This window comes from Podarcis filfolensis (assembly GCF_964270895.1).
Source record: "Podarcis filfolensis genome assembly, chromosome: 8".
Taxonomy (NCBI): Eukaryota; Metazoa; Chordata; class Lepidosauria; order Squamata; family Lacertidae; genus Podarcis; species Podarcis filfolensis.
The window spans coordinates 65,674,203-65,682,125 of NC_139611.1; the positions used below are offsets into that span (position 1 = coordinate 65,674,203).

Consider the following 7,923-nt stretch of genomic DNA (forward strand, 5'->3'; position numbering starts at 1 on the left):
CTTTTTAGTTTAGAGAAAAGGTGAGTAGGAGAGGACACGAGAGAGGTGTATAAAGCTTGACATGGCCTGGAGAAAGTGCATAGAGATTTGTATTCTTCTTCTCCCATAGCACGATAACTAGTGGACATTCAGTTAAGCTGAATGTTGGAAGATTCGGGGCAGATAAAAAAAGGACCTCTTCACACATAATTAAGCGATGGAAGTCGCTCCTGCAGGATGCAGTAATGCCCACCAAATTGCATGGCTTTCAAAGAGGATTAGACAAATTCATGGAGGATAAGCCTATTGATGGCTACTAGCCATGATGGCAGTGCCCTGCCTGCCCAGTCGGAGGCAGTAATGCTTGTGAATACCAGTTGCTGGAAACCACAGGCAGGGAAAGAGGAGGTCTTGTGCTTGGCTCCCGCTTGCATCTGGTTGGCCACTGAGAGAACAGAATGGGGCACTGGGGCACTGAGAGAACTAGATGGCGCATTGGCCTGATCCCGCTGGCTCTTCTTATGTCTCTCAACATCGAGAGAGGCACAGGTTTTCCAGCGCTGCTCTAAAAAGTAAACTGCAGGCCCAGGAGTGGAGGAGCCCAGCCTATCCCAGGCACCTGCAGCCAAGGAAGGTGCACGTCTGAGAGTTAATTCTTTATTGACAAAACCATGCTCCTACAGTGCTCCAGATACGCACACGTACACACTCCTAAAGGTAAAGGTACCCCTGATTGTTAGGTCCAGTCGCGGATGACTCTGGGGATGCGCCCTCATCTCGCTCTATAGGCTGAGGGAGCTGGTGCTTGCCCGCAGACAGTTTTTCCGGTCATGTGGCCAGCATGACCAAGCCGCTGCTGGCGAACCAAAGCAGCACACGGAAACGCTGTTTACCTTCCTGCCGGAGCAGTACCTATTTATCTACTTGCACTTTGACGTGCTTTCGAACTGCTAAGTGGGCAGGAGCTGGGACCGAGCAACGGGAGCTCACCCCATCACGGGGATTTGAACCGCCGACCTTTGGATCGGCAAGCCTTAGGCACTGTGGTTTAGGCCACACACTTCTAGCCATGTGCTTTAAATGCATGGCGTCTACCCAGCCTCTCACCCCCTTCAGGTAAATAAGAGGTAGTATCACAGGTAGTATCACATTTGAAGTGTTGACTCCCTGCTTGTGGAATGATTCCCTAGTAAGGCTTGCCTGCCACCATTGTTACGTATCTTTAGCTGCCTTTTTCATCCGGCCTTTGACTTTTACCTACCTATGGCCTTCACATGAGTGGGATGTTTATATATATATATGGAATTGTCTTTTAGATTTTTTTTTAAATGCTGGTTTAAATGTATGCCTTTGTGTGTTTGCTTTTGCTTAGAATATTTTAAGTTTGCTTTGAGCTGCTGTGACAAAAGCAATTTAATAAATAATGGTAATCCATGCATAAGAGGGAGGAATTAACAGGCTTGGGGGAAGTATCAAGGTTTGCAAACCTGCAAAGCAAAATTAGTGTAAATGAACCCTAAAGAGAGCAGGGCAACTGTGAAAGAGCCATACATGGAATGAGCGTGGTCAGTGGCTGTGGGTGGAGGGCTGATGGTTGAGGCTGGGGGGGGCAACCTTTTTCAGCCCAAGGGCCACATTCTCTCAGGCAGCCTTTCAGGGCACTTGCCAGTGGTGGTGGGTAGATAGGGAAATGTGGGTGGAGGAAGGAATGCAAATGTTACCTTTGTAGGGAAGACTAGTTTCTCCACACACCCCTCTCCATCCTGCCTGCAATCAAGCACATTGAGTTGACGAAATCCAGCATCGCCTGAGTTCTGCGAGTGTGGCTTTCTCCTAATTGAAGTGCAGAGTGTTTGAGGACCGGGACATTCACAGGGAAATCAAAATGTTTGTTTACAAAGCTATTGTACTACCAACCTTACTGTATGCTTGTGAAACATGGACCACTTATAAACGCCATCTCCAACTCCTCGAAAGATTCCATCAATGGTGTCTCCAAAAAAATTTACACATCACTTGGGAAGACAGGCGAACTAATATCAGTGTACTGGAAGAAGCAAAGATCACCAGTGTTGAAGCAATAATTCTTCAACCTCAACTTCGTTGGATTGGTCATGTTGTGTGGATGCCTGATGATCGTCTTCCAAAGCAACTACTCTATTCCGAACTTAAAAATGGAAAGCGTAATGCTGGTGGTCAACAAGAGGTGTAAAGACTGTCTCAAGGCAAATCTTAAACTGGGAAACACTGGCCTGCGAGCACTCCGGTTGGAGAACAGCCTTTACCAAAGGTGTCATGGGCTTTGAAGACACTCAAACTCAGGATGCAAGGGAGAAACGTGCTAAGAGGAAGGCATTCTTGGCAAATCCACACCATGATCAACTCCCGCCTGGAAACCAATGTCCCCACAGTGGAAGGACGTGTGGATCCAGAATTGGCCTCCACAGTCACTTACGGACTCATTGTTAAAACCGTGTTTATGGAAGACAATCTTACTCTGCTACGAGTGATCACTAAAGAAGAAAGAGAAGAAGCAGCAACATCGACTATTGGCTACTAGGGGTGGGCAGATCTGCCCATTCTGATTCTCTCAAGTTTCTGACTTTTCCCATCTTAAATTCGCTTCTGAAATACTTTGCTTTTTTTCCTTTTTTAAAAAATACTCTCATGAAAATTCATCAGCATCTTAGTATGCCTTTCTCCTAATAAACACATTTTTTAAAATGCAGTTTTGACTACGGCACACATTTTTGCAAGCAATTGCCCCTAATATAAAGCATTTGTGTGTGCCATTTTCAGTGTTTGCATTTTTATGCATACTTTCATTTTCACCAAGGTCGTTTGCCTGAAGAACTGCTTTGCAAAAGTCAGAGATGCTTACCATAAGTTTTGAAAATCACTGTGTTTCGGTTCTTGCATTGTTTTGGAAAGTGCAAATTAGCCAGCTTCACCTTTAAATGAGGGCCAGTTGAATTTCTTCCCTCATCTTTAGCTACAGTAGAATATTTCTTTCAAGGCTACTGTTTGTGGTGTGTGTGTGGATGTGACAGGGGAGGGGATCCCGTGGGCTCTAGGGAGAGCCTCTGTGGGCACATGTTAGTGACCCTTAGTGGTCCTGCCTCTTTCAACTGCAACGTGTATTACTCCACGGGCTTCAAAGTATAGTGATGAAGCTGCTGTGTTTGGGGGCCCCCCATCCATTCGGAAGCCTGGGTTCCTTGTCCCCAAGTCGTGCCCTGGTGGCACCCTTGGGAGTAGAGAGGCAACTTTGGAAAGGGAAGACTTGCTAAAAATCATTCAGGCATCTAAGTCTTTTATGTTGAAATTAGCGGCAATTGGTGCCCAAATCAGAATGTACAAAAATAGAAATGATGTCATCAAAGTGTGCATATTTGTAGAGAGGGGGTCAATTGTGTGAGTAGCAGGTGATTGGAAACCTTCGAGATTGCTAAGGTGCAGAGTATTACATGTGGCTTTTTAATCTTTCCCAAAGTTGATTCAAGCATCTACACCTGCAGTTTGTCTCTTGAAAACACCTGTGTTCCAGCTCTTTAGCGACCCACGTCTCCTAATCTCAGATCAGATTCTTGGTGAGGCTGACATACTAAATGCAGCATAAAAACTCCTCTCAGCTGCAGACTTGAGCAAACTTATTTGCTGAGGAAAACAACTGTGTGCTGGGGGAGAGGGCAGCCCTGATTACGTGAGGGCTGTTTGTTCCCCATGCTTTTGTGAATTTGGGATTGTGTGTGACACCTGCTCATGTGTTTCCAAGATGCTCTGTTTTTTTAGAAAAGTCAGCAAGCTTCTGGTCTTCATGAAGCTGAAGGTTTGTTTGAAAATATGCAGGGATGTGTGTGTGTGTGCGCGCACACACACACCTTTATTCCTAGGCATTGTCACCTCTATGGCCTGCAGAACTAGCACTCCTTTTTCCTTCCTGACCTCTACTGCCACTTCGTTGTTTACTGTAAGAAATTCAAAACCCTTTGAAAATTCAGACCCAATTGGCCCCTCTAATTATGTTTGACAGATACAGGCGAGGACCATTTCTTGTTGGGGTTCCCTTCCTGCCCCCCCCAATGGAAGAACTTGCATAAGCGCACCCCACCCTGTTATGCCCCACCCACATTATGCCCACTTCTGGTTCCAAAGGGACCTGCATGCTGGCGATCACATGCCAATTGGACGCACACAAAATGGTTGCCAGCTGTACAACTTTATGGGTTTTAGCCATACTTGCAAGTTTTAACATATACAGATGAGACATATCAAAGCAAGTGATATAATAACGGTATGAGTTTGTGCAGGGGAGAGGGGGGGAGGCTGCGTGTCGAGACCCTTCTAACCCCTGGATCCAGAAAGTGTGAAATTGTAAGTCAGGCTAGATTCCTGGTGATGTGATCGCCTGGGCGATGGGCCATTAAGGCAACAAAGGAAAAGGGCTCTGTGTGAGACAGCAAACTTGTGGATGGCTAGAAGGACAAAGCCAGAATTGACATCAGAGTGATGTGAGTTAGAAGAAAAGCAGCAAATTGGAGAGTCTATTTGAATAAAAGGATGCAGTAATGGGGGAAGAAAGACCCTTTTGGGGTGCTGTGAACCCCTCAATAGTAAATAAGCCGTATATCATAAAGACACCATAGTCTCCACTGTGCCTCATTCCAGAAGGAAACACAAATCCTGGGTAAGTGCCTGGAATCTCACACCGTTCAAAGACTGCGGTGGTGTGCAACAATAATGATGTCACCTGTATCATGAGGCACTGGTGAGGCATACGTGCCATTTCTCCAGTTAATAACATTTGGAAGAATCCAAGGGGAATCTCAGGCTTGGGAGACCAAATGTAATCCTCCAAGTCTCTTTAACTAGACCTCAAGGCTCTTCCAAGTCTGCACCCCCCTCAGTTCCTGCTTTGCATCTTCCTTGAGTGTTTTGGGCTGGCTGCAATGTGTCCTTGAATTCTGATAATGCCTCTTGCTTGCTGGGATGGGGAACGGAGAGTGGGGTGTGGGTGTGTATGGAAGCTAGCCTACTAGACAAAGGCAAAACTCGCATTCATTGCTGCACCTGCTTTGCTTCTGGCCCTGGCCACCACTGATATGTGGCCCACAGAAAATTGCACAGAAGAGAATGTGGCCCCCTGGCAGAAAAGGCTTTCCCACTCTGGCTTAAATGTAGCATGCGCACACAAACACGGTTAAAACAATGCAATAATCATCCAACCAATAGAAAATAAAAAAGTTGAGTAGATTAAGAAAGAAATGTAAATGAGAAAGGATGGGTTTTAATGATTTATTTAATCAGGATAAAGAGACCTGGTGAGCCTGGAACTTTTTCATCCGTTTTACCGTATTTTTCCATCTATAAGACGCCCCCTATTTTGGGAGACTCTGATTTGGGGACTCCCCACTCTGCACTATTCGTGTATAAGACGAGCCCAGATTTTGAACATAATTTTAGAGTAAAAAAAATAGTCTTATACATGGAAAAGTATGGTAATTGTTTTTTAACTATTTAGTTGTTATGCTTTTTAATTGACTTGTTTTATTGTATCTTCCTATACAGTGTATACATTAAAACACAGTGTTGCAATGCTCTGCAGTTCACATGGCCACCAACAGAGGCTTATCATGGGGGCCAGGGTGGGGGCAGAGAGGCCCTTCATGCAGTTTTAGCAAGCTGTGTGAAGTGTCTCGCCCCTCCTTTAAAGGGTTGTGGGTCTTGGGACAGGAGGGGCTTGGGTTGAGCTTTAGGGGATAGGTGAGCTGTAAAGGGGAGGAGGAGGGGCTGGTCAAGTGTGGGGAAAGAAGAATGGGGTACGTGGAGTTGATGCCTGGGCAGTAGCCACTAGTATTTTAAATATGTGTGTTTTAATGTTTTGATGGAATTGTTTCTTGTGTGTTTTAATTCTGTATAGATTTTATTATTTATCTATATTGATCTATATATTTAGTAGAAGTTAAACACCGCTTGATTGTAGAGACCTCAGAGGTTTACAAAAAGATAAAACAGTAAAAATCAAGAAAAAATGCACAGCGCTATTTTAAAAGATACAAAATACTAAAAAAAGAAAAAAAAGATTGAAATTAACTCGACTTTCTAAGCATCTGGGCAGGCTTGCCCAAACAGGAATGTCTTTAACAGGCGCCGAAGAGAGTACAGGGAAGGCGCCTCCTGCTTGATCTCCAAAGGCAGGGAGTTCCACAGTGCAGGCTCTGCCACGCTAGACGATGGAGTCCTTACAGAGGTAGCCGACTGATTTTTATGCTTGGAAACGAAATCAATCAATCAACGTCTGAAGATAATTCAGCACAAGGAGCCATCAGAAAGAGACAGACCACAACTGGGTGGGGAGAGGGGGGTGGAGAAAGAAATAGCAAAAGGAAGCAGGGTTTATTTAAAAGAAAAAAATAATAAGGTTAGTGTTTAGAGTAGCCAGATGCAAACCAGGGTTGGGCTCCTGCACCTCAAACAGCTCTTTGGCATTCTACATAACTTTTAAAGTTCCAGGAGCCTTGCCTCTTTTTGCACCTGGCCACCCTATTTTGTGCTTCATGAATGGAGAGGCCGCCGGCAGAGACGTCTGAAAGTACGTGGGTCATATGCAGGTAAGATCCTCCCTCAGAAGGACTGGATTGACCGCAGGTTCCACTGAAAGAGAAGTCCCGAGCGAGCGCCACCCCGGCTCTCGCCGCTCCCTTCCGTCTCCGGAGTCTCAAAAAGCAACCCCGCCCCTTTCCCCTTCTTGCAGTAATACCGCTAACGCGCCAGGGGGCGCCCTCCTTTTAAGCCCGAAGAGCAGAGCACAGGTCGGCCCCGCCCGGGCGAACGAACGAGAGGCCGGGCGAAACCACGAGGAGGTCAGTTCCCTGCTGAAAACTGACGCGAATTTATCAACAAAGAAATAACTTCTATTTAAAAGCAAAACAGCAACCGATAACAAGCTGTAACTTTCCCTTCTCAATCTATTGACAATCGCTCCTAAACGTGCTTCACCTCCCCGACCTACCACTTTAACGCTTCCCCTACCCACCTCGGCATTATGGTACGCCCCGCGTTGTTCCCTTATAAAAAAAATCAAAGAGGAGGCTCGGTTTGGGTGTGGTTATTTAAGAAATCTGGGTGGGTACGCAAATCGTGGAAGGTTATCAAGTGACTGACAGCATTGTCCGGCCAATGGCGCTGGGGCGGGAAGACACCGGCCGGCCAATGGGGGCGCGGACCGGCGGCGGAGCAGGCGGGGCCACCTTCAGTCAGCGCAGGCTGGGGCGGGGCGGGGCGGGGGAGAGGAAAAGCTGTGGAATGGCGGCCGGCCGGGACAGGCCGCTTCGGTGCTGAGGAGTTCGGAGGGAGGCGCGGAGAAGGCGGCCGTGGGCGGGTAAGCCTCGCTTCGTGGCGGCGGGAGGGCGAGGCGCTGCCCTTTTCCGGGTGTCCGCTGGAGGGCATGGGCAGGAGCGGTTATTATGGGATGGGGCAGTTTTTTTGCCTTCGCTGTGTGGGAAGAGGCTGACACGGGAGAGACCGAGGAGCGGCGGAGGGTCGTGGCGCGAGCGGGGCCTTCGGGCTTTCTGAACAGGAAGGTGTTGGGCAAAGGTGGGTGGGGGATCCGCGGCCCTCCAGGTGCTGCCGGTCTACAACTCCCAGCATCCCTTAGCCTCGGCTGCGCTTGCTGGGGCTGATGGGAGTTGTAGTTCAACTTCATAGAGGGCCGCAGGGTCCTCAGCACCTGGTGCAGGAAGCGGGCTGGGATGGCTACCTCCTCCCTTGGGTGTGTGTCTCGTCCCCTCTACCTTCTTCGTCAACGCCCTTCCTAGGCAGACCCATCTTTTCGTAGGAGAAGTTGTTTCCCCCTTCACTACGAGCCACTGGTGTAACTTCTACTGATCGAAGTGGTTTTTATACATCCCTTCAGCCACAAGAAAGAAGGGCGAGTTAGGGGGT

The 7,923-nt window shown here is 47.6% G+C and overlaps 1 protein-coding gene across 2 annotated transcripts in view; it reads left to right on the plus strand.

The window, feature by feature from the left end:
- The first annotated feature begins 7,193 nt into the window (after positions 1–7,193).
- WASF2 (WASP family member 2) overlaps positions 7,194–7,923 on the plus strand; it is a 47,292-nt gene continuing 46,562 nt past the window's right edge. Inside the window, exon 1 of one of the 2 annotated variants that reach the window (XM_083627498.1) lies at positions 7,194–7,360. The gene's annotated coding sequence lies outside the window, so the exon portion shown is untranslated. Of the gene's footprint in view, positions 7,361–7,457; positions 7,576–7,923 lie in introns of those variants that run through there. The other variant, XM_083627500.1, reaches the window with a different exon arrangement.